This window comes from Gopherus evgoodei, chromosome 4 (assembly GCF_007399415.2).
Source record: "Gopherus evgoodei ecotype Sinaloan lineage chromosome 4, rGopEvg1_v1.p, whole genome shotgun sequence".
Classification (NCBI taxonomy): Eukaryota; Metazoa; Chordata; order Testudines; family Testudinidae; genus Gopherus; species Gopherus evgoodei.
The window spans coordinates 142,560,326-142,586,818 of NC_044325.1; the positions used below are offsets into that span (position 1 = coordinate 142,560,326).

General features: G+C 48.7%; 1 protein-coding gene and 1 long non-coding RNA gene across 2 annotated transcripts in view; one reads left to right on the forward strand and one right to left on the reverse strand.

The window, feature by feature from the left end:
* Window positions 1-23,382, reverse strand: part of LOC115650924 — a 56,643-nt gene extending 33,261 nt beyond the window's left edge. The window contains exon 1 of the long non-coding RNA XR_004000255.1: window positions 23,295-23,382. This is a non-coding gene — a long non-coding RNA (uncharacterized LOC115650924). The remainder of the gene's footprint in view (window positions 1-23,294) is intronic.
* Window positions 1-26,493, forward strand: part of CDK18 (cyclin dependent kinase 18) — a 182,879-nt gene that overhangs the window by 48,131 nt on the left and 108,255 nt on the right. Inside the window, exon 2 of the mRNA XM_030561588.1 lies at window positions 18,346-18,452. The gene's annotated coding sequence lies outside the window, so the exon portion shown is untranslated. The remainder of the gene's footprint in view (window positions 1-18,345; window positions 18,453-26,493) is intronic.

The window sequence follows — 26,493 nt, forward strand, 5'->3', positions numbered from 1 at the left end:
CCTCAGTCCAGCTGGCACCTCATCTTTTGAAAATAAGGCCCACAGCTGCAGCTGCAGCAGCATTAGTGATGCTTTTGCCTGCTGATGGATTAAATGGGTGAATGGAGAGAAGGATGCATTCATTAGGTTTTCCAGAGAGGATTATGGAGGTGGCTGCTGCTGCTGTTCTCCCCAGCCCCATGAAAGAGGAGGATTGCTGGGGAGGAGGCAGAGTGATGAAGTATGCTGGAGACTCCTTCCCTCATGAACAACTTTCTCCCCCTTTGGAGATGCCAAGGACCCTCTTACCCAGCTGTACCTTTACCTGTAGACACCACACATCAGTTCTCCCGATATAAGACTTTGCCCTTCCCTCCCAAAGGAGCAGCTCTCCTACTTTAAGACATCCTCCCTCCAGGGGCACACAGCTCCTCCCCTTGGGGACATGAAGGTCCCCCCAGGAAGAACGGCTCCCTTTTGTTGAGAGCTCACTCCAGTATTTCTTATTCTGGTCCTACTTGACCCCCTAACTGCTGGGCAGCTGGTCATGGAGATGAACCTACTTCTCCAGCAGGTTTTTTGAGTTAGCTCCATCCCTTTGGAGGTGAAGGACCCACTTCTTTTCTCCTCTCAGTTTTACATCTGTGAAACCCCACCGCCTGCAAAACAGCTCCTCCTGATTTGCAGTAGTGTCAGTGACAGCAGCACCAGGCCCACAGACTTGGTTGACATTACTCCTAACGTCTGCCAGTACTAGTAAGAGGAGAACCCCAGCTCCAAGAGAGCTCAGAGCTGTGAGCTCTGTGTGCTGTGTCTGGATCTGCTCTGCCTGTCTAATTAAGGTACTTCAAATGTGCCCATCTCCCTGGCATCAGAACCCAGAAGGAAATAACTGAGGCTGATGTAGGTTAATCTAAAGGCTGAGCTGGCTTCAACTTCACGTTATTCCCACCCTCTCAGCAAAACCGAGGATCGATGCCTGCTTAATTCTGCATTGGGCAGCAAGTGAAATGTGCATTTGGAAACGAGACCGATCCCCGTCTGTGAGGAGATCAGTGAGAATGGCGTGGAGACGTGACGGATCCACCCAGACTCAGTGGCCAGCACGACGGCCATGGCTTCGCGCTTGCTGATCAGTGCGGTATTGCAAAGGGAACAATGGGGACCTAGGAAGAAACCTGCGCTTCCCAGCAAGACTTTCATTAACCGTGTCTGCGTAAGGCAGCCAGTTAGCTTTCCTTCACTAGAGCAAATTCACAGCTCCTTGGGGCAGGGGGTGGGGACGGACAAAGAACGAGACAGCTCCTGCTCCCAGAGAAGCAAAGGGGAGCAGGAACAGGCCCCAAACTGCCACCGCTTTCTTCTCCCTGGAGAATTTGCAGATGCCCTGAGAATTCAGAAAGAAAGCACCCCCTGCCCGAGCTGCCTTGCTACCTATTGAATGCATGGGCTGGACAATCCTCAGTTTATGGCCTTATGGGGGGTATTTTTTTAAGACAGTACTTGCAGGTCTGGATTCAGAGGTTTCTCTCTCTCCCTCTCTCATTCCCTTTGTCTTTTTCTCCACCTCTCTCCCTCCTTGTTGCCTCTGCTGTAGCTTCCAGTGGAGAAAAATAATTATTCTTCTCAAAGGGCTAACACAGCCCATGCACACACACACAGAGTCTCGTTAGCATTAGCACCCAAATCAATGCACAAACCACAGGAGACCTCTTAGCCTCTTCGGACCAGCCCAGGCATCGGAAGTCAATATTCAGGACCACTTTGGTGGAAATTTACATGCACATATGAAATAACCCCAGAAATGAAATGACAATGAAATCAAATTCCTATTTTAAAGGAATTATTTCCCTTTCCTTGTACAGAAGTCACCATGATCATTCTGATTAATAAATGCACCATATTCTTTCTTTGGTTTTTTCGGTTTGTTAAACTAGGGATTGCCTCATTGTAGGAAATCCAGAGACTCTCACACACAATGGGTTTCTTTTTTTAGCACTAGTATTTGAACTATAAGTTTTCAGATGAAGAACAAGGATTTCTTAGGGGAATCTCTTGTGGAAATACTGGTCTCCACCTATCCCAGTAACAATTATTTTCTTAAAGGAGTTAAAGATGTCCAGCAAAACAGACTCACAAACAATTTTCAGCTCTTCAGCCTTCAGTTCATACTCATCAGGAAAAATATACTTCTGAACTAACCAGGGAATTTATCTTTCCTCTTTGCCTGCAACCAAGGATTAATACTGACTGAAACAGATAAAAGAACTTAAATCTATTTTAGTTGAACACACATATACATGAACATATGCATTAGCTATATTTTGCATATCGTACACAGTGTGTATTTATGTGCATATATATATATGTGTGTGTGTGTATATATATACGCACAAACATTCATGCACACATGATAGTTGACTACAACTGATGAAGAACTTATATTTTAGCTGATCACACATATATACCTGAATGTACACATTTCATATACAGTGTACGATGTATAGATAGATATACACACACATGCGTATTCAGACACATTCACACAGATGCGCTTTTGATACTTGACTAAACCAGATAAAGAATTTATATTTAATTTAGCTAATAAGAATTGCATGTAAACTTCATGCATAGTACACAGCACAGTGTACATGAATATGTGTTTCACAGATACACATAGGTATATACACACTCAAATTTACACACATACATGTTTTTCATTGATATCTGAATAAAACAAAGAGAACTTTTAATGGAGCAGATCATACATATATACACATGAATGTATTTCAAGTATATACATAAACTGAATGAATGGCATGCAGTGTGACAGATATATATATATATAAAAATATATATATATACACACACACACACAATACTTACAAAAACAGATAAAGAACTTAAATTTCTTTTAGCTGATCACATATAGATACACATATATATTACCTGTGCAATACATATTATGTAGGTATATGTACATATATATATATGTACACACTCCCATTCACCATCCCTCACACACACACTTCCACGGTGCAAGACTTTTTAACAAAGAAAGGAAGAGAAAATGCTGTCTTACTTTTTCCTTCTTTTTTTCCCCCCTCTCCTCCCTGCAGCCTTAATATCAGGACTTCAGTGGGAGTGGAATTCTTTGGTAGAGATTATGAAAAGCAACATTACAAACCACTGAGCACTGAACACAGACTTGCAAAGGGAATAGCTTTGCCAGCAAAGACGAGGAGGAACAAAAGCCCAGCAATAAGAGCGGTGCTGAATAGGTGTCTTCCTAATTGTAAGGGAATTGTATGGATGTGTGTGTGTGTGTGCGGTAGCAGGAGTGGGAGGGAGGCGGGTGGAAGGGGAGATATGAAGAGACCTCCCTCCCACACAGGCAGTGGAAGGGAGCCTGCAACCTGAATATGAGGTTATTGAATAAATTATCCTCTGTCTCTTGCTCTCTCCTCATTGGGCAGGGAGCAGGGAACACTTCTGCATCAATGATGTTATGATGAGATCTTTGCATTCTCTGCACAGTCTCACATTGTTACCTTCTGCTAGGACAGCGCACAGATCTGTGCATTCTACCCAGTTAGAAACATCATTTAAGACCCTAAATCATTTCAAGGGAAAGAAGCAGAGAATTAATTTGCTTGATCTCTTTCTCTGCCCCTGCCCCCCACAATCCTTCTCTCTTTGGGTTTTTTTTTTCCTTTCCCTTTCCCTTTATATCAAGACAGATGAAAAAAGAGAATCTGGCCCAGGGGGAAAAAATTTTACCATGCTCTAAATTCTGCTTTCAAAAGGCAGGGAAATTAAAAATAGCCAACATAGTTATAAATCGGAGACAGCGTTCTTTCTCTAATGAATGTAATTAGCAAAGTGAGGATGGAAGTGTGTGTCTCCCGCTGTTTTCTGCCTCCCTCAGTGTTTTTCTGAATGCTAGTCTGCACAATTCAAATATGACTGGGAAACATGATTTTTCCACTTCCAAGAATTGCTTGGGCACGAGCATCTTATGGAAATGACTATTCTCCTCTCCACACACATCCATGCACGCCCCTGCAAATCTTTCTTCCCTCAACCTTACCTGTGATTCTATCTCTGTAATGCCCATCACCAGGATATTCTGGCTCTAAAAAGGTATACTCGAGAAATGCTTGATGTTCAGGTTCTTCATTATAGACCCGAACTGGAACCCCTCTCAATCCCCACCTCAGGACCTGTGGGCTCAGATAGAATTAAATACACATCCTGGCTTTCAATTTGCAAATAAAAGGAAATAAAATACCCACTCTCTCTCTCTCTCTCTCTCTCTCTCTCTCACACACACACACACACACACACATACACACACACACACAAACATCCAGCCCTATGAAGTTAGCACAAGCAAAGGCAAACCAGTTGGGTTTGGTTGCTTTTGCCATCACTATCAATTCTGCCTTCACTTTAGATATCATAAAGCCAGTACTGGATGGTGTGACTGTAATGATTGATTATTAAATATGCATTTATTCAGGGTTAAAACCTACAGCATGGGCCACACTCTACTCTTATTTACACCCCTGCTGCCCCACTGAATTCAGACCTGGGGGTAGGACTGCATTATCTGACATTATCCCAGATACAAAGACATGTCCACTTTTCCGTTGTGGGCTTCTAAACGGGATTGTGAAGTCTTGCACTAGACTGCTCAGATAGTGAGTTCTGTTAGCCTGCAGACAATCCCACAAGGGAGCAGTGAAAACCTCATTTTCTTGGGACATTTGAAACTAGACTGGGCGAATGCTAGACAGTGTAGAACTGCGCTGGACTAGACAGGACCTAACTAGTCTTTTAGAGCTGGAGATTCTATGTGTTCAATTCAACCTTGACATAAATCCACAGGGATCAACAGGGTTACACCAAAGATTTTTGTCGATGCCTATTTTTGATGCCCAGGAAGTGAGGAAAGGTCCCTGCTGTACACTCAGGGGATGACTGCATTGTGTGATCACAGCTCATGTGGACACACCTGTGCTAATCTAGCTATTACAACTAAAAAAAGCAGGAACCATGTGGTGATGCAATCTTCAACGTGGGCTGCACAAGCTTGCCCCAAACCCTGGGTATGTACTTGTGATCCAACCCCACATCAGGGTCTGTGCCACTGCATCTTCATTGCCATGGATAGCTGTGCTGGCTCAATTAAAGCTAGCATGGGTGTGGCTACCTGGATTGTGACCACACCTCTGATTTCAGTGTAGACATCTCAAATGCATAGGTGCTGGAACAATGCACAGTGGGGGTGCTGAAAGCCATTGAACCAAACTGTAAACCCTGTGTATGAGAGAAACCACTTCAAGCCAGGAGGTGCTACCGCACCTCCTGCACCCTTAGTTCCAGCGCCTATGCCACAGTGTGGTGGCCGGTCCTTACAGGACCACATGTAGCAGAAGGTGAAATTAGGAAGATGTAGCCTGGGAGAGCTTAGGAAGTGGAGGAGTAGGACCTGCTTGAAGCTAATGCAGAGGGAGTGAGAACACCAGTATATAGATTCAAGCAGGGGACCCTGCTGCCTATCTGAATGCTGCCTAGCAAACCTGACAATTAAAGCCTAGCTCAGAGCCTTCAGCAGCAAGTGAAGATCAGACTGGATCTGACTCAAATCAGCTTCACTGCGTCCAAAGCAGGGAGGAGAAGAGGCCAGGGTGGCATGGAAGAGATGAGTGTATGAGATGCTGCGGAAAGGGAAAAATGCCAGAGAATCTATGGAGTCCACCAGGGACTTCGCTATTGCTAATTGATTTTATGTAGAAGATGCTCGGATATTATAGTCATGGGCTGAAGTATAAAACCTTTAGATAGATAGATAGATAGATAGATAGATAGATAGATAGATAGATAGATAGATAGATAGAAGAGCTGTGTAACCCCAAACCAGTAGCAACATGAGAGTTTTGTCATCTTCAGGCACCAGTTTAGCTTTGACATCATCCTCTTTTTTTTCTAAATTGCCTTGATGTCCTTAATTTGCATAATTCCCAACAATGCAGCTTGGCAGGATTTTTGCTCTGAGCTAATGAAGAGATGGCAAAAATAAACGTGTCAGATATGATTTGCTTATATTTTTCCGTAAGTGAACTGCCACCAAGAAATGATTTGCTACAAGGGTCAAGCTTGTGGGAACAGTCAGACTGGTTTGCCAGACACACGAGGTGTTTGCTTTGTCCATAGTGCACAAGATTGCCAGAGACAGACTGACGGATGCTGGCAGAGAGCATGAGTTGGAAATAATACCTTTAATACATACAGGGCTAGCCTGCGAATGCTTCTCTGCCATTGGGGAGCAGTAATGCACAAGAGTAGCCCCATTGGCTTTAATAGGTGAAGAATGGGTCACTCAAGTGAGGAAGGGGGTCACAATTTGGCCCAAGGCAGTTTGCAAATTGACAACCAACTAGAGAGTAATTGGTCACTCAGAGTTATATTCTGATTCCACTCACTCATGTTGTGTAGTACCTCAGCCCCATGAAGCTACTCCCAGAGTAAGAGTGGCCCAATCTTTCCTTTATTTAAAAGTTTACTCACAAAGGATCCTGTCTTATGCTCCTTACTCACCTGTGATCAAATGCTCTTAAACAGGCAAATTCCCACTGAATCCGATAGTCTACCTGAAAAAGAACCTCTAAAATTCGCCTTCAAACAGCCACCAACTCAGTGCCATTCAGAGACCAGACCCCCCCCAGTGAGAGACTACGGTTTGAATTTAAGGAATGATGTTCTAGCAATGCTCAAAGAGCCAGAAAAATATCCTCACAATTGATTGCACGCTTGTGAATTGTTGTTATGATATGCGAGATATTTTCTGCAGCTTTTGAAGAGGTTCACTGCTGTGATTACAACACATTTGTGTCCAATAATAGCTATTGATGTTACCTGGAGTGTCCTATTTTTAGATTTATTTTCTTCCAAATTATGGGCCGCCTAGGACCTTCTGTCCTCTCATACTACTCTCATTAACATCACTGGCAGCTCTCCACACACAGTGAGGGCAGGAGTTGGCTCCATTGATTAAATTAGCTCCATTAGCCCAGGAAGAAACAATATTATTTTGCCATGAATGTCCAAATGGACACAAGTGCCTTTCTGCTTGGCTATTGGGAGCTGGGGATTGTGCCACTGGAAAGCAATTTCCCCTAGATTTTGCAAGATTTTACCAATTATCTGATGACTTGAAGATGACTAATGATGTCAGGATGAGTAATCCCCAGCGATTCAGGAATAACTGGGGTAAATTTTTAACAGCAAGGGTAATTAATCATCAGACCAACTTTCCAAGAGATACGCTCTACCTGGCTCACAAGTTATTGGGTTTGGTGCAGGAATTGCTAAGTGAAATCCTCTGGCCTGGGATGATCACAGGGATTCCTTTTGTCCTTAACGTCTATGAAAGTCAGCATGAGAGGAGAATCACTCTTATGACATTTTGTTGATTTGATCAGATGTTCTTATTTTAACACTTTGGCCAATTCTTGTGATTTTCTCTCAAGTTGTGTGATATTGGGTGTTTTTCTTCAAGCCCCAGCCCTTGCAGTACTGTGATGATGGGAAAATCTCACATTAAAACAATTTAAAAAGTAAATATCCAATCTTCATGGTTATGGAGAAAAGCTTGAAAACACGATGTCCTAAACAGTCCAAAATGAAAAGAATCAAAAATGTATTTTCTTTTTTAAAATGGCGTGAATTTTAAGCCACTCTCGCAATTTTAAGGGACTGACATATGCTATTTGAACACTTCAGGTAGGCAACACTGCAAGCTTGAATTCAGTTATGTAGAACTGGTCTGTACTGGGAAAGAAACCCACCGTCTGCTAGTTACTATAACAGTCCTGTCCAGGGCCAGCTCCAGTGGTTTTGCCGCCCCAAGTAGCCAAAAAAAAAAAGCCACGATTGCGATCTGCGGCAATTCAGCCGGAGGTCCTTTGCTCCAAGTGGGAGCGAGGGACCCTCCGCCGAATTGCCGCCGAATACCTGGATGTGCCACCCCGCTCTGGAGTGGCTGCCCCAAGCACCTGCTTGCTAAGCTGGTGCCTGGAGCCAGCCCTGGTCCTGTGCTATGAAAAGAACTCATCAGCTTCTAACACCTGGACTTGGTGGACACTGAATGAGCCCCAGGATAAGGTGCTGTGCTTGACTACAGTTAGGGTGACCAGATGTCCCAATTTTATAGAGACAATCCTGATTTTTGTGTCTTTTTCTTATATAGGCTCCTATTACCCCCACCCGCTGTCCTGATTATTCCAACTTGCTGTCTGGTCACCCTAACTACCATGCAGATAGCTCCCTGATACTGTTATTCTGAGCAATGCTTCTTATTTACTTGGTGCCCCTTGTACATTAGCGAGGTGCGGGGGGTTGTAGCGTGTTAGGCTAGCAGATAGGATTCATATTGGCTGCTGTTGTGTCTTTTCATCAGCAAGATCCCTGAGGTGCAGAAGAGGATATGCCTGTCTATAAACCACAGGGGGAAAGGAAATGCTCAGTTCAACTCCTGATATTAGGAAATTTAAGAAATAATGTGTCGGGCGAGTGAAGCAGAGCAGGAGAAGGCGAGAGAATGAATGAGACAAGGGAGTGAGATGGAATGAGAAGGAGAAAGGAGCCAGTTGGAAGGTGAGGTTGGTCTAGCTATGAGCAGGCACAGCTCCAATTTATTACTCAAGGAGTTATGTCCCCTTTTAAGTAGGGCTGGCCTTGGTTCATGGTGAAGAAGGCAGTGAGATCCCCTATGCGCAGGGAGACCGGCAGGCCTCCACCCATTGCCTTCACTAGGGCTGGGCATGGGAGTGAGGGCATCTGGACAGGGCACATACAGAAAGCCAAGGAATAAAGCAGTGTGAGCTGAGCCCATTTGCCAGTTTGCAGACCAGGCACAATGGTGAGAGGCACTATAGGAAACACGGACCTGGATGAGACAGTCAGGGGCAGAAAGGGCAAGAAGAGGAACAAGGGAGAAAGAAAGGAACAGAGGGAGGAATAGAGACAGGCAGAGTGGAGGAGACCAGATGAGCAACGGGGGCGAGACAGGGAGAGCAATAGAGTATATCTCCAGCATCCGATTTATGATTTTCCTTCCTCCCTGAAGCTGAGCAGCGTGAGGCCGGGATCATCTGTCTTCATTACATCATCTAAATAGGCTCTGTCAGTTTACACTGTAAAACTAATCAATATCCCCCTTCAGACCTTGCAGACTGCTGGCCCCCTGTCATGCTTTAGTAGGCAGCTTCTACCTTTGGTGGTGCAGGTTGGGGAGCAAGGGGGAGGGCTTCTGAGGGGCTCTGAACCCACAGATAGACTTACACTCATCTCTTGGTGTGTCTCTCTCACACACAGAGCCCTCACTTTTTCCTTTCCAGCAAGAATCTCTGTGATTTAGGGGTAGACAGAGCTGGGAAAACTATTGCAAGGCATTGTCTGCAAATGTTCATTTAAGTTTTTTTAAATGGATTTGCTTTGGCCATGTTCAGACCCTTTTTTTCTTTCTTGCTTGCTTTCCCCATAGACATTATCTATCTATCTATCTATCTACTTTACAGGCCCCTTCACCATCATATCCAAGCACCTTGGTGTTTGCTTTCCACAAACATCCAAAGGAAACTGCTTGCACAAGTTTATCCAGTCAGGAAGCAGAAAGCCATACTGAATGGCTTATCTGACTGGTTGCAACTGCACAGCACAGTTCAGAATTCTAATATTCTCCCACAGAACTGTCAGGTAAACACAATCCAATAGGATAGTCATTGAATAAATGCAAACAACAAACTCACTTGGGAAAATCATGATCGGCCTGCGGACATTCTACCCAAGGAGACTGAAGTGCTGGGCTAGATTATCAGAAAAGTTGAAGCTTCCGTTTAGGCACCTCCACTAAGTTCTGGCTGGAATGCCAAAAACGCTCAGTAGCCAGTAGCTGCCATTGTCCTGCAAAAGGGAGTTGCTAGATGCAGAGCTCCTTTTTAAAAATCTGGGCTCATATTCATAGAATAAATTGTGAGCTGCTCCTTATTTGTTCAGCTCTAGCGACAGACACACTCTGACATTAACCCAGCCTGGAATTATTCTTCCACAGTGCAAATTTCAGCTCACCACAAGCCCTGGCTGTGCACTGGAAATTCTCTTTGTCTCCTCTGTGTCTCTGCATGCTCAATCCTCATGGATAGGGACAGGGAGTTAATAAACCTGAGCCATAAAGGTCAAGATTCAATCATCCGGTGCTGCTGGATGTGAAGCAAAGACACTGAGGCTTTCAGTTGCTTGGCAGGCCTGGGCTTGGCTGAAAAATGATTAAGAGGCAGGGTGGGGAACTGCCACAGGAGTTTGCAGGGGTGTCTGGTGCAAAGGGGTTAACCCCTTCAGTGCTCCCTGAAAAGGCTTTTGACCTGGTGGGAGGTTTACAAAGGGATACCCCTCAAAATGAATGGAGCTGGATACTGCTTTCTATCACAGGAGTCTTAGGGGGCTTAACTAGTTCTAATTTGTAGAGGGCTTTTAAGATTTAGGGCCTGTTGAAATCAGTGGGAATCTTTCCAATGACTTCAATAGGCTTTGGATCAGATCCTGAGTGTGCTAGAGAAGTGCAAGAAGCCAAATGTTACACCAGCGTAAATCCAGAGTAACTCCACAGAAATCAATGGCATGACACAGTTACACCGGTGTAACGGGAGGATTTGATCCTAAGTATTAGTACGATTAGCTTCTCCTTTTTGTTTAATAACCAGGCAGTCTGGAAGAATGCCCCAGGCCATTCTGCTGCACTCGCAGGGATGGGGGACCAGCTTGATGACCTCATTAGGTCGTTTGATCTGGAACTTTCATGGTTATCCCCAGGATAAGTAACTCCTCAGCTTGGGCTGATGTTTGAGAGACATTAAGCCCAGTTCCTCTGCCTGGCTCCTTGTGCAATCCTTTGCAAAGGGGGTGTGAAATGACCCCAAGTCGAAGTGCCCACACTTTGCAGAGACGTACATGAACACATGAGGTAGATGTGCTCCGGCTCAGCCAGAAGGTATGGGCTGGATGCAGAGATCACTGGCTGAGGCTGTCTGCCCTGAGTTTTGCAGGTAGCAGATCAGGTGTTCCAAATGGTCCCATCTGTTCTTCCAAACTATGCACCTACGGAAGGCACTATACGGCAGAGAACAAGTCCACTGGGGTTTGTCCTTCGATCCTTCAACCTCCTTAATGTTTCCGACCCCAGCTCTGGACACACAGTGGGTATCCTCCAGGCTTTGCCTAAGAGCAGGACTAGGTATTCAGCCCCGTTCAGCCCTCACCCCTTTGCCACTGAAAGCAAGCTAGACTTTCAATACTGCATCCACACCCCCATGGGCTTTACCAGGCTGCCCGGCGTCCATTGCCCATAGAGGGTTGGTGCAGAGAACTCTCCCAGCTCGAGGGGATTTGGAATGGCCACACCACCCATGGTGTGGAGGGCAAAGGCTTGCTCCTCGCTTACCATTCCCCTTCGCCTTGGCTGGGTTGAGCTCTGCTACCAGCACCTGGCTAGCTCCTTCCTAGTCCTCTTGCTGTGGAGATGGGGGTGCACTCCTGCCGGGTGGCAAGCATCCTCCATTCCACCAAGCAGCTGGCAGCTCCCCCAGAGTCTCAGCCCCTTTCAGATTCAGGTCCTTGTATTTGTCGCACAACCGCTTCTCCTCCCAGCGCCCTGGATCTCATGGCGCCTGTCTAGAGATCCCACTAATACATTGTGCAAGGTGAACACCCTATATCCCCCTCGCTCAAGCCCTGTGGGTTAGCCCTGATTCCAGCCACTGACATAGCTGCACCAGTGCAGAGATTCAAACTCATCATATGCCCTGTTGGGGAACCATCACTGCTTGGAACCCAGGTGATTCGCACAGGCGCACACTGTGGCTTAGAGCAGCTTAGCCTGTCTACACCTGGGCTTAGCACCGGTACCTGGCTGCCGATGGCTGGAATCCAGGACTTCTGCCTAATTCCTTGTTTCTCGCCATGCTGCTGCTATGCTCCATTTGAATAATCACACACCAGTGTTCTCTCTGACAAGGAATCTGTGTGCTCAGAACCATTAGACTTGATAGAAAGTGACAACTGGTAGCAAATTGTATTGGCAGCCTCTCATTGAATGTAATTACTCAACAGCAATCCTGAATCAATTCATACCAGCGTAGCTCAACTTTAATTCTGTGCTCCCCAGGGCCCCGAGAAGTGACTGCGGTTTTGTTGTTCTTCGCTTACTTGGCTCTTCAAGGTCTTTTGTTTACAGCTGTTGATCTCGGCAGCGTGACCAAGCTGATTTCAGGTGTGAAGAATCCAAGCGAAGAGAAAGTGGCCAAGGGAACAAGTCTTATTTTCACTAGCAAATAAGAAGCTTTGGGGGTGGAGGGAGTGGGGTGTTTGAATACAGCGTTAGTTAAAATCAGCAGTGCGGCCCATGTTCTAACTATCATATTGGTTATTAATGACAGGGGAGTCTGGAGGTGTTGTCTGAGATCAGTGCTTTGTTGCGCTAGGTGCTGTACATGCACACAGGAGACAGTCCCGCCCTAAGGAGTTCACTAGTGAAACAGACAAAGGAAGGATGATTATCCCCAGGTTACAGATCGGAAGCTGGCATGCGGAGAGAAGTGACTCGCACAAAGGTGACAGGGCAGAGCAGCGAATGAGACACAGCTCCCCGCCCCAAGCCCAACTTCAGTGCCTTACCTGCAAGACCCACCCCCTGGTTTTCATTTATATATTTCATCCCCACGGGCCTCTATGCCCAATACCACTGGCCCAAGCTCATCTGCAAGCTCCCAAAACAGCCCAGATTTAAGTCCCTCTTACACACCCACTTCTGCGACTTATCTTAGCACCCAGAAGCCCCACCTAAGCCCAGGGGCCCAGGAGCTAGGGGCTGTCCACATCCAAAGACATGCCTGCTGCCCTTGGGAGATTATACGCTAAATGGCTGTGGCAGACAAAGGCATGGGAGGAGAAACAGAAGTGAGTAGGTGACTTGAGCAAGGTCATTCATCAGGTCAGTGGCAGAGCCCAGATCTCCTGACTCCTTGCCCTGTGCTCTACCCGACAGACGCTGAACTGATCTGACCAGTATATGAATTGCCCATTGCCTCTCTTCCTCCAAGCTTTGTCTCGTTATCTGTCTGTCCTTAGCTCCATAGCTGATACAGAGCATGGGCCGGGGGGCTACTCTCTTTCTATCGCCATGAACAGCTTTTGTTTTGCAACGAAAGCTTCCCCTGGATTCCATAGGGCCTTTCTCATCTGTGCAGCTGCCCATGTTTCCGAAGGGATCGGACAGAGAACCTTTGAGTTGATGTGCTCACCCTTTCCTTCTCCAATCCCAAAACAGGACAGGGGCCAGGTGCTCAGCTGGTGTAAAGCAACCTAGTGCCACCAAAGTCAATAGGACTACTCCGAATTTGGCCTAGAATGTTTAGGAGGCACAGAGTGTGAGACTCCCCCTGCCCCCAACCCATAAGCTTGGCTTCCTATTGTTGGCAAAAGTCTCACCCAAGACAAAACCCATCCATCTTACTCTCAGCCGTGCTGCTAAAAATAAGCCAATGAAGTAGCAATCACCTCTGAGCAGCAGCAGCTCCGTTAAAGCGCCAGGCATCTGTGTCCATGCTCCTCGGTGAATACAGGCCAGGAACCTGATAAGCTCGCACCTGTCAAGGGCAGCTCAGCCATTCCATCATCTTCTTAATTGAAGCTGCAGGCTGCAGCTTATCAGCTGCTGGCTCTTCTGAGATACGGCCTGGTGTTCCTGGGCAGCCTGGCTCTCCTTCCAGAGAGCTGCTCTGTCTGACTGAACTGAAGCATCCCACCCACCCCCAGCTCTCAGCAGCACAGACACAAGGGAGATGCCAGCTCTCTAACCACCCCCAGCTTCATCCCCCGGCCTGGGCCCTGGGGTGCTGAGCTTCTGGCAGGGAGGAGGTAAACTTTCCTAGGATTACCTATTCACTGGATTATTAATTAATAATGACCAGTTACTAAACGCAGGATACTGTGGCCATTTTTAATGATCAGTATGAATTACTGGTTATTCCTTCATAATTGCTGGTTGTTATTTTCCATTTGTACTACGGTAATGCCTAGAGGCCCCGGCTCCATTGCACTAGGCCCTACACAAACATATAACACAGAGACTGCCCCAGGGAGCTGCCAGTTTTAAGCAGAGCTGGGATTAAAACCCAGTTCTCTTGGCTCCTGATCCATGGGACTAAACTGCCTCCTATAAAAACAAACAGAGTTAGTGACCAAGGCTGGGTGAGAAGTTCATGGAAGATCAAAGGTACTAGTAGCCAGGTGTCCAGGGAAATGAGACTCCCTGGAATGTTCTAACACCTAAGAAGCAGAATCTGCTTAGATAATTCTTGACTCCCTCCTTGTTTTGTCCAGCAATATCTTCCCTACTCTGCCCCATCCTACATGTCTGCACCCGGCATTTCCAGGATGGGAGGGGTGATGTGAAGAACTAACCAGGGAGCAGTGGGATCCTAGGAGAGACAGAGTCTTGCTGGGGAGCCAGTCAGAAGAGGAGCAATGAAGGCTCTTATTCCTATGTACCAGCTTACTGAACATATTTAGTGTCAGTGTTTGTGTGTGTCTCAGCACCTGAGTGCATACCTGGGTCCCTCACAACACACCAGGAGGGGGATAATTGTTATTCTACCCCATTATATAGCAGGACCAACTGAGGTACAGAGTAGTTAAGTGACTTGTCCAAGGTCACGGGGCAAATCAGTGGCAGAACTGGGAACGGAGCCCAGGAGTCTTGACTCTGAGTCCTCTGCTCTTCTGACTAGATAAAATCCTTCCTACAGCCTGGGCTAGAACCCAGGCATCCTGAATGACTGTCCTCTGCTCTAGCTACTAGAGGATAGTGCATCCAGAGAACGACTCAGTTAGTTGTCCCGCTCTGTGCAGATGTGTGCTGGGAGGTGGATCCATTCTGATTTGATGTGTTGGATATTTGCGTCAGTTTCCGTTACAAACACCCATTCATCATGTAGATCTCCAGGTATTTTTTTAAAGGGGGAGATTAATTTAGGGGAGTTCTCAAATCCAATTTCTTCTGGCAAAGGCTCTATTAGGCCATGCGCAGTGGAGATACAGACCCCTGTCCTCCTGCTGTGACTGATGGAATTTGATTCTGTGCTGCCGAATTTGCAGGGCTGCAAACACATTCTCACTCTTGATTAATGTGCGTAATTTCTGCTCAAAAGAGGGTTGAAATGAGCAGCTAAGGGGAAGTGAGCAGTGACGGTTCCCCTCCCTCCCCATCCCTCTCTGCTGTTTGCATTTTACCATCCCTGGCATGGACTAACAGATAAACAAAAATGCTGGACCAGTTTCAAGAGTAGCAGAAGGCACAGGAGGCAGGGGGCATCTCTGAGGATGCTCAGATGCTGTTGTGCTCTTGTTTGGTTTATAAAAGGGAAGAGATATGGTATATTTATCCATCAGCCTCTGCCTGATGCCTCCCAGCACCCGAAATTAGCCACTGGACCCATGGATCAAGCCCAGCTATATCATATTTAATCAGTAGCTATCTGGGAATTCCCTACACTCCATGATCCCTCTAACCTTCACAGAAATGGCAGGGAGAGCACTCAGCACATGCCCCTGCCCCCTAAGATAAAACAGAATCTTCTGCAGCTCTATAGGGGCTGTGACACACAGGTGAGCAGCCTGTCCAGTGGCAGGCAGGGGTGCATGAGTACCCCAGCTGGCACATTGTACTGGTTTTCGTGTCTGTGGCTCCTTCCAGCATTTTACAAACAATGAACTGAGGCACACAGTGCCTGAGAAGCAGCGATGGATGGATGGAGATGCTCGACCACGGAGATGAAATGACTTGTTCCACATCATGGAACATGCCAATGGGCAGTGCCAGGAATGGAATCCAAGAGTTCTGACTCCAGGGCGCTACTACCAGTAATTCACTCTTCTGTTCCACTTTTGAGCCCCAAATCGCCAAGTACCTGACAAAGGAAGTCAGCATCATTACCCCCACTTCACAGGGGGGGAAACTGAGGCCTGGAGAGGCAAAGTCAGTTGCAAAGTGGCACAATAGATTAATGTCAGAGGTAGGGCCAGTGTCCCAACCCCATGTGATATCTTCTGGGTCCCCTGACCTCTGGTTAGCTTAGCCTTAGCTCAGGACAACACTGAGAAGGGATTCCTGCTGCTGCCCAAGAAGAGCAGCCTAAATTTTCGTGTTGTGCCCAGACTCCACTGAGACAGCTCCCCACTGACACCAAAGAAGATTATGGAGCAAAGTGAGATTAGGCCTCTGCGATCCAATTTACGCAACAGCCAGGACCGGCTGATGGGGACGTTGCAATAGGCCCCCCAATTTGGCCCGGGGGTAGGCAACCTATGGCACGAGTGCCGAAGTCAGCACATGAGCTGATTTTCAGTGGCACTCACACTGCCCGGGTCCTGGCCACCGGTCCGGGGGGCTCTGCACTTTAATTTAATTTTAAATGAAGCTTCTTAAACCTTTTAAAAGCCTTATTTACTTTCCATACAACAATAGTTTAGTTATATATTATAGACTTACAGAAAGAGACCTTCTAAAAACGTTAACATGTATTACTGGCACACCAAACCTTAAATTAGAGTGACTACATGAAGACTCCGCACAGCACTTCTGAAAGGCAGCCGACCGCTGATGTAGAAGCTACAGTAGAGGTGTGGCTGCTATACAGTAGGGTGCACTACCACCTGCTGCCACACGGGGGGCCCTGCGTGCCATAAGAGGGCGGTTCAGCGCCAGCTGGGTCCCTGCCGCACGTGGGATGCGGAACCGGCCGCTGAGGAACCGGCTCCCAGCACGGGCGGGGGGGTGAGGGGCGTCCGCAGCTGCTTCTCCAGGCCCAGCAGCAGGTGTGTGGGCTGGGGGAAGGGTTTTAGTGAGCCGGCACTGGAGGGTCAGGGGGGTGAGGACACGTCCCCAGCTCCCACAAGGAGTCCCCGTGGGACCGTGTGTAGGTGCCCTCTGTTTCCCCCTCTGCAAAATGGGGTTGATAATCCTGTGCACCTGCCCCCCTCACTCCCCTGGCGGGTATTCCCCGGGACAGACACACTCTGCTCGGCTTCCCCACGCGTGCACGTGGACACACACTCTGGCCTCTTTCCCATGGCGTGGATGCAGGCACACACTGCTCTGCTGTCCTGGCACATGTGCGCACACAAACTCCTGCACACACCCAGCTGCCCAATGTAGACTGCTCTGCTCTCCTTCTCCGGCATGTGCACACACTCATTCATGCACTCTGCTCCCCCTGACACGCTTTTGCACCCCCTCACACACGCACACATACACACACACACACACTGCCCCACTCTCCCTTACATAGGCACACACCTCCTGCTTCCCCAGCATGTGCACCCCCCCCCACATTGTCCTGCTCTCCATAGTGCACACGCACCCTAAGAAACACATGCTCCCAGCAAATCAGGCTGCTTCCTTGACCCCATTCACAGCAGCTGCTGGCTAAGCTGGGCGAGCCAGGGGTGCTGGATGTGTGTTCCAGACTCTGGCTGGCGCGCCCTGGGGTGTGGACTCTCTGCTAGTCCCAGAACTGCTGTCTGTGCGCTGTGCAGGTCCCGGGGGACCCAGGCCAGGCGGTCAGGGGGGTTACAGCAGGGGGGCTTGGCGAGGAAGCCTGGCGCAGCCTGCTCCGTCGGGTTGTGTGCAGACACTTTGGGGCTGGGTGCCATTTCCTAAGCCTCTTGTGGCTCTGGCTTTGAGGTGCCCTGTCAGAGGGGTTGGCAGTCTGCAGCTGGCTGGACCGGGTGCTACTGACACAGGTGCTGGAACCGGGGGTGTGGCTGCACCTCCGGCGTGAGGTGATTTCCTTCTGATCCAGGGTTTACAGTTTGGTTCAGTGGCTCTCAGCACCCCCACTGTACAAATTGTTCCAGCGCCCCCAGCACCTTCCTCTGTGCGTCTCCCCTCCACCCCACCCCGACGTGACCTAAGATACCCACCAAGAGCACAAGCCTTTTAACGTCCATCCCCAAGTGTCCTCCCCCTCTTTGTCTGTGTCAGTGGGGTGCATGGTGGAGCCAGAAAAGAGCGTGTAAGGGGGGTGAGCAGGTGTGCACAAGGGTGCAGTTGGCAGGCTGTGCCCGTGGATGCTGGGGGGGTGAGTGGGAGGGTGGCAGTGCTGAGGTGTGCACGGGGGGTCAAGAAGAAGGAGAAACGGGGCTGGAGCATGACGAGGGGGCAGAGAGGAAGGGGACATGCCAATGTGGGTGGAGATCAGATTTCAGTGCTGGGAGGCTCTGAAACATTCTCTCCGCTCCTTGCAGGGCTGGGTGCTGCTCAAGGCGTGTGTGGTGGCCTGCGCCCTGGGCTGGGAGTCAGGAGACCAGCGTTCTGTTCCCGCCTCCACCACCAAACAATTGTGTGACCTCAGGTAAGTCCCCGTGCCTCTCTGTGCCTCAGTTTCCCCTCCTACCCTTCATCTATTGTTTCTGTGTAGACTGCAGGCATGGAGCATGCCTCACTACATGTCCACACGGCACTTACCACAAGGGAGCCTTGATCTCAGGTGACACCTCTAGGTTCTACCATAATATAATTAATAATAAAAAGTGGGTGGTGCTGCCTATCACTGCGGTTGTACCCTGGGACATCCCTGCTGAACCCAATTGTTTGTGCAATCTTTAGCCCCTGAATTTTCCCACCAGTTGTAGTAACAACAGGAGCCCTAGTGTAGACAGGCTGCTGGCGTTTTGACCAACCTGCTCAGAGTAGGTCTAGATGATAGGATCGTGAACATGTCAGGAGCCCATCTATACTAGCACTAGCAGCAGTACGGGATTGAAAGGCACCAATGTCTAGTGCAGACAGGGCTGGAGTGTCTCAGCTCACAGGTTGCTCAGGGTCTCCTGGCTGTGAGTTGTAAGTGCAGTGCCAAGGTGTTGTGTGATTGGAAATGGATTGTGGTGGAAGGAAGCTCCCTGGCATTGCAGCCCCCTGCCCTGAATCAGACCAGGTGGGTTTTGTGCGGGACCTGCCCAGCTCACCACACCTCGATCTGAGGCTGGAGAGAGGAGGATTGGAAAGCAACCTGAGAATAGGGATGAACAGCTTGGGTTTAGACAAGAGAATGAGAGGAGGGATTGTGGGGGGAGGAGAGAGCCCCAGATCTAAACTGGGCCCTGAACCAACCACTGAACCTAGACACCTGGGCAGTGTGAGTTAGATCACATCCAGATCTGAGTTGTGGCGCTGGCCCCCTATCTTCTAATGGGCCAAAATCCTGGATCCCAACAGCCTCAAACCTCACATCAGAACTTTGCAGCTTGGATCCAGCTCTACCAAAACCAAACAAAACAGGGAACCACCTCAGTTCTTCCTCTTGCTCCCAGGGCCAGCGTGGGTGCCCGGGCAGGTGGTGGTTCAGATATGGGGAGTATGCGACTGGCTGGAGGAGAAAGGCCGATGCATGGAGCAGAGGGTGTCAGTCAGCGCTTGCCCAGCGAGTGAGTGACGGCTAGAGAGGTCCTGGTCTGGGGCTCAGTGAAGGTTGTGGCTGGAAGGGCTGGTGGGAACGGCAGGATTGGCCAGCCAGCGGGGAATCCCAGCAGGGTAACAATGTGTGTACTGGGCTGCCAGCCAGGCAGGTTCCCTGCAAGCCAGGCAGGTTCCCTGCAAGCAGGATTCCCAGTGGAACAAGGACCCTGCAGCATGTCAGTTGGGGACAGAAGAGGCAGCGTGGCAGTAGGATGCTACTGGGATCTCCCCAGCAGCCTGCAGCATGCTGTCACCTCCCGGGCTCTCTGGCAGGGATAGGCAGGCTACAGGGACACCACCTGTTGGTTCTTTCCCTTGCGCTGGCCAAGGGGGTGGTCAGCTGCTCTTTCCTTCCACTACCAAAGCCGGGGGCCCCTGGGGAGGCGGTGGCTTTTCGTCTACTTTTCAATGAGTTCTTACAAGGGGAGGGAGAGAGACACATCCTCATCCTCATCAAATGTCAGGGAGTGATTCAGAGAGAAGGCGAGCAGCAGAGAGAGGCAGCCCACACAGGAGAGTTGTTTCTAGTTTCCAAATGTCAGCATGTCCTTTAATTAAATGCCGATTAACTGGGGACGCACTCCCTCGTGCTGGAACAGGGCTGCTGCTGTTAACATCAGGCTGCTCCGAGAGCGGGGGCGTTCAGCTCTCGCTTCCTCTTGTCCTTGGGGGATAAACTGTCTAGTTCAAAGGGGACAGTGGGGGAGTAGGGAGCCAGCAGGAGAGCGTGTGGTTTCATGGCTCGGGCACTGGGCTGGGAGTCAGGAGATCTGGGTTCTGCTTCTGTCACTGAGCTGCCATGTGACCTTTCCCAAGTCACTTCCGCTCTCGTGCTCTCGTTTCCCCTCCCACCCTTTGTTGTGGCTCGTTAGACAGCGAGCTCTTTGGGGCTGGAGTGCACTCTCGCTGCAGTATTATCTACATGCAGACATTGCACTGGTTTAACTTAAATGAGCATTAAACCAGTGCAAGCCCTTGTGCGGATGCTCTTCTTCTGGCTTAAAAGCAGCTCATTTGGCCTCAGCTTAAACCTCTTCCCCGTCGACTTCAGCTAAACTGCACTAAACCTGTTGCAGACCAAAATGAGTGTCCACACAGGCTCTTGCACTGGTTTAAGATTATACCTAGAGTGGTGCTGCTTCCTCATGCAGATGCCCTGAATGTGTGTGCTGCTGGGGCCTCTGGGCACTAGCGTAATCCACCTAATAACAATGGCCTAAACCTCAGACAGTGTTCTTTGTTCCCAGAATGCCCAAGGCCCTGCTAGAGCATCAGGGAAGCCCGGGGATGTTGCCCTCTGCTTTAGCGGAGTTGGCTTGCACTCCTCTCTTAATTCCCCTGTAACACTGTTACGATTCCCAAGTACACATGCATGTTTAATTATATCAAGTACACAGACAATTGTCAGCAAGAGATGCACTCTAGCTCAACCGCAAGATAGGGGCTGGATGCAGGGTGATGTTCTCTGGCCTTTGCTGTGCAAGTCAGACTAGATGGTCAGAATGGTCCATTCTGGCCTTAACACCTGTGGCTTGACACAGATTTGACTTTTGTCAGCTGTCTACGTGTCCTGTGGCACATGGAAGCCATTTGATGCCGGAGCTCCCAGGGGACAGAGACTTCACAGGAAAAGGAAAGAAAGGCCCCACAGCCTCAGCACTGAGTAGTGTAGCTCTATTACAGACAACTGGGTAACCTGTCTGCAGAAGACTCAGTGGAAATTTACTGCAAGGTGACAGCACCTCAGGGAGCAATATGGGGCAAGATTTTCACAGCAGCTGAGGGGATTTCCACACACTGAAATGAACAGGTGTGTCTCAGTCCCCTAGACTGCTTTGAAAACGTTTGACTCCCAGACAGCATATTAAATCTCTTATTGGACAACCCCCTTTGAGAGGCCACTTCTGTACTATGTCCAGTCAACGACTCACATGAGAAAAGGCTGAGGGATAGGATGCTGGCCTGGGATGGTGGAGTCATGTCTCAGGCACTGTTGACCCAGAGCCTCCTAGGAAATGTTAAATAGTTCAAGCCCTGTTTTTCGATGCTAAGGAGTGGGAGGAAGGGTTTATTTTCCCTCTTCTTGAACAGCAACTGTTGCCCTTTGCATTATCCAGTTCTGGCATCCGCACCAAAAGATCACTCCGTTTACACCTTCCTTCTGTCAGTCTGCGGGCTCTGGCTGTCTTGTGGGGAGAGCAAGTCCTCTGAGAACTCTGAGGCCCCTTTGCATTGCTAAGAGCTGGTGCAACGCTGCACAAAGGAAACCATTTGCAGTGCACAGCAGCAAATTTTGTTTGTCCTACAAAACCCAGCAACCACACTAGGTATCTTTAAGTACCATCTACTGGCACCTTATGTATTAACTCATTTGCATATATTCACCTATAGGGCACTCCCGTAACAGCCACCGCCTTTACAGCATAGAGGGACATTGGACTGGTTGGTTGGAAAATACACCCGGCCTCCTTGGGTGATGTAGAGCTGTCAAAAAGGCTCTGTGTCAGCACCATTCCCAGCCTCTAGCATAGGGGGCACAGTGGGGGTATGCCTGGGGCATGGCCAGAGCACATGGCACTATGGTTAGTCTCTTCTTCTCAAGGCCTCTAGGGGGCCATGGTAAGCAGTATGTAAGATAGAGCAGCCTCAGGCTGCTCTAATTTATGCCAGGGGCAAGACAAGACCCTGGACTATGGGAATGCAAAAGTGACTAAAGCTACTTTTCCATACCTCCCCTTCCATCCCTGCCTGGGACAACCGAGACTCCAGCCCTGAGCCTGTAGAAATGAAATTGCAAGAGCCACGTGCTCCTAGGGGGGAGAGTTATCCCTCCCCCAAACATCAAGCCATGGGGCTGTCATGTGACAATGGCAGGGCAAGGGTAGTCAGTTATTTTTTGTCACGGTCCAGATTTCTCAGTCAAGGTGCAGACTCCAGAGAAAATAGTAACAATAATGATAATAAGTAAATAAGAAGATTTCAGGATCCATTCAGAAGCATTTGGCAGTCCAGATTTGACCTGCAGGCTGCCCATTGACTCCTCCTGGGACAGGGAGCCACTTTCTTCTAACAGTGAACAAGGAACTTTGTTATAATAAAGAAGACAAGATGATCCCTAAAGCGCTTTCTCCCTCTACTTCACTGCAGAGCTGCTGTTGAGACCCTTCCCGTGCCTCCATCTGCCAGGCTTTCTGCTTCAGTTTTAAAGAAGCATGATCAGTGCTGGACACCTGTCAGGGCTGTTTGTTAAGTGCAGGCCTTAAGGCCGAATGAGCAAAGAGGTGGGTGAAAAGCCTGCCTTCCAGTGGAAATCCAGGGGTGAACCCCAGTTTATCTGAGCACCAGCGAGCCTAACACTGGACTAGGAAGTGCCGTCCTTGTCAATGAGCCGGCTGCTGCTCATTAAATCCCCACCCTTAAATCCCGAGCAACACAGTGCATTGCACTCCCTTGACCCCTGCTCGCGGTCTAGCATTGCCTGCCTGGCTAGCATCCCAGCGCTGAAGTTCACAGCCCACCGACCCAACAAGTACCAACCGGCTCTGTCCGGCTGCTTGCCCTTTGTCTTGTTCAGCCTCCGCGCCTGAGGTTTGGTGAAGGGGGGAAGCAGGATGGATCATTTTAGAGGAAGCCGGATTTCCATATCCCCCTGCTGGAAAATTAAAGTCTGATCTTAGTTCGCATCCCAAACGCGATTGCCTTGGGAACCCTGCCTTGCAGCGCCTTGGAAAGCACGTACCTCTCAGCAGCCGGCCCTGTCGGGATCAGTGTCCATGCCATCTACCTGGCAGCAGGATCTTCCTTCCCCTCGTGCTGAGCATCATCTTTTCTCTGAACACCGAAGTAGTCGAAAGCTGCAACTTAAGGACTTGACAGAGTGGGGAGGGCTGGATGGACTCATTGTGCATGCAAGGCAGCCATTGGCTCTGCCTCTCCAGCCACCGTGCCAGTAGGTTAGGTTACGCATGTCATCCCTCTCCTCTGTTCCTATTATTCCTGTGTCACTGTCCCTCCCCGCTTGGTGCTAGAAGGGAGGAGGGGGAAGTTAAGTTACTGCTCTCTCTCTCTGTGTGTGTGTGTGTGTGTGTGTGTGTGTGTGTGTGTGTGTGTGTGTGTGTGTGTGTGTGTGTGTGTGTGTGTGTGTGTGAGAGAGAATGAATTAACAAGGCAACTCGAGTCAAGCCTGCCGCCTAGTGTGTGCACTGGAGCAGATGCAAATGCTGCTAGAGGCAGAGACCTATTTAGCAAAGCCACCTCTTCTGCCATCGCCAGTTCCCGCCCTGCACAGTGCAGCATATGGAGTATGGTTTTTAATTTCCTGGGCATGACACTTCTTAAGGTGACTAGCAGGTTTCTCGTTGCTCTTTATCAGGTCTTTTATTAGCCCTCCGCTAGATTCATACAGGCCAACTGTCCTCGTTGGCTGAGCAAAGCGCTTACCCTTTTACTGCTCGGAGCTTCCTGTGCAGTGCCAAGTCCTCAACCAAATTCTTGTCCCCGGGGTTTGATTCTCAGCCAGTGCAATGAGACCTGTATTACGCCTTTAAGGCAGTATTTTCCCAACTTTGGGGGAAATTAAACCAGTCGTGCCCTTTCTTCCACCCTGCCATGTGGTGTTAACTGCAAACCCCAAATGAGCTGTCGTTGAGTCGATTGTGTAGATCTTCACAATGTGATCAAGATAGTTAACATTTAAAGTATTGTCATTGGTATCTGAGCTAGCAACCATTGAGGGTGTAGTTTCAGGCTCTCTGCAAACTCAGGCAGAGTTGCTGCATGGGTTACGCTCATCATGCTTTGAAGTGTTTTTTGCAACCATAACAGCTAAAAGCTTACTTTAAAAAAAAACACAAAGCATGAAATCTGAGGCTCTGGAGAACAGTTTGAGAACCTTGTCAACCCTGCTGGCTAGTACAGGGGGACATGCCCCCATACTTTTGTGAAACGCTTGTTTAAGCATAGGATGATGGGAACTTTATCACTTGAAATCTCTTTCCATCCAGCATAGTTCAATGGAGTTAAATGGGATTGCTACTTTCCTCCTCATAGTTCCTCCCCCTTATTTATCACTCTCGAACATGGGCAGAGCTCTGATGGCAACCATTGTGCTGTGTGTGGAGTTAGGCTATGACAGCATTAGACTTAGTTTGGTAAATGCCAATTTCCCTGTACACCCACAAACCGATGAAAAGATATTTCCCTCGATAATAATCAGAGTGTACAGATCAGCAAAGGAAGAAAAACGCTGCTTGAGAACTTATTGGAGTTTGATTTAAGGCTGTTTACTTTGTATCTTTTGACACATGATGTTGACAGTTTATGTTTTAATGGTTATAAAGCTTTTAACTTTTTGAATCTCTTCATTGACGGTCATTAATAATTGCTTGACCCTCCTACAGTCTGAACCCCCCACAATTTCCTGCCAAGCCTAGGTATAGTTAAAGTGGGACAACTTTTGGGTCTAGATAAGCCCCTAGTCTAGATGTGACCATAGCGTATGTAATAGCAGGACCCCATCCTGCTTCATTCTGCCTAGTACAGTATTGCAAGGGGATCAGCCAGTACTGTAAAACTCCTATTTTATGAGTTCATAAAATCAAAATGTTCATAAAATGGAACCCCACAGGTGCAGGGCCTGGTGAACTGTGGCTTTTTTCTTGTCCTTTACTTCACTGCAATGGGGTTCCCCGTGCACTGAAGGCATCAGAATGGGAAGCCATGCCGACCTGTTCTTCACTGTAAAATTGAGGCTCTGGATGCACAGGTGCTGACTTTCCAAAGTGCCAGGGGGGTGCTCGACCCCCAGCTCTGCCCCAGGTCCCACCCCCGCTCCACCCCTTCCCCCAAGACCCCACCCTACCTCTTTCTGCCTCCTCTCCATCTCTGCCCTGCCTCTTCCCACCCAGTTCTATCACCTCCCTTGGGCGCACCGCATCCTCGTTCCCCACCCCCGAGCCTCCTGCATGTCATGAAACAGCTGATTGCGATGGGCAGGAGGTGCTGATCCACGGGACCTGCCAGTGGGCAGGAGGCACTGGGGGGGGTGAGGAGCAGATAGAGGGGCTTCCGGTGGGTGCTCAGCACCCACCATTTTCTCACCATGGATACTGCAGCCCTGGAGCACCCACAGAGTCAGCGCCTATGCCTGTAGTATGTATAGACATTTCCTGTTTCTGTCTAATCTATTGCTGTTCCCACGTGCTGATCCCGGCGGTGTCCCACTGGCACTCTCGTCCTCTCCCAAGCATTGAAAAGAACAAAAATGATCCAGTTTTGTGCATGGGGCATACCAAATGGATTTGCCATTTTTGCAGACTTGTTTTTTGTTTTTTTTAACAAAAAGAAAAAATTAATCACTTCATGCTGCTGCAGTTACAAAGCAATACAAAGGCTGGCAAGCAATTTTAATCAGATACCCATTGAATGCTCTGCCCAAGGAGTGTTTTGTAAGGATGATTAGGACAGCAGATGCAAACAAAGAATTCTTCCATTCATTTCATTTTTCGGTAGTGCCTAGAATTGTAGTTATGTTCTCACAGATCCACAGCAATGTCAGATTTCGCTGTTGTCCCTATGATATGCATAATGGCCACTTTGAACTGCCCAGATCCTCCTGCTCCAGAATAGAAGGCCTCTACTGCTTGGGCTAAATGAGACTCTCTCCTTAGCAGCAACAGGACCTGTCGCATGCTGGTGGGCAGTTCTGATTCTATCCAGTAAAGGACAATGGTTTGCAGCTGCCTAATCCAATGTAGTGCAACACTGGCTGTGAATATTCTTGCAAGTCTTTGCACTGTTGAAGAGCGAAGAGGAATGGAGGAGTTCTCAGAGCCAGCTGCTGCAGGGGGTTATTTCTGAGCAACGGGCAAGAAGCGCATGTGGGTTATTGACAGTTTGCAGGATCAAATCAAACAGGTGTCAGATGGTAACAACTTCCA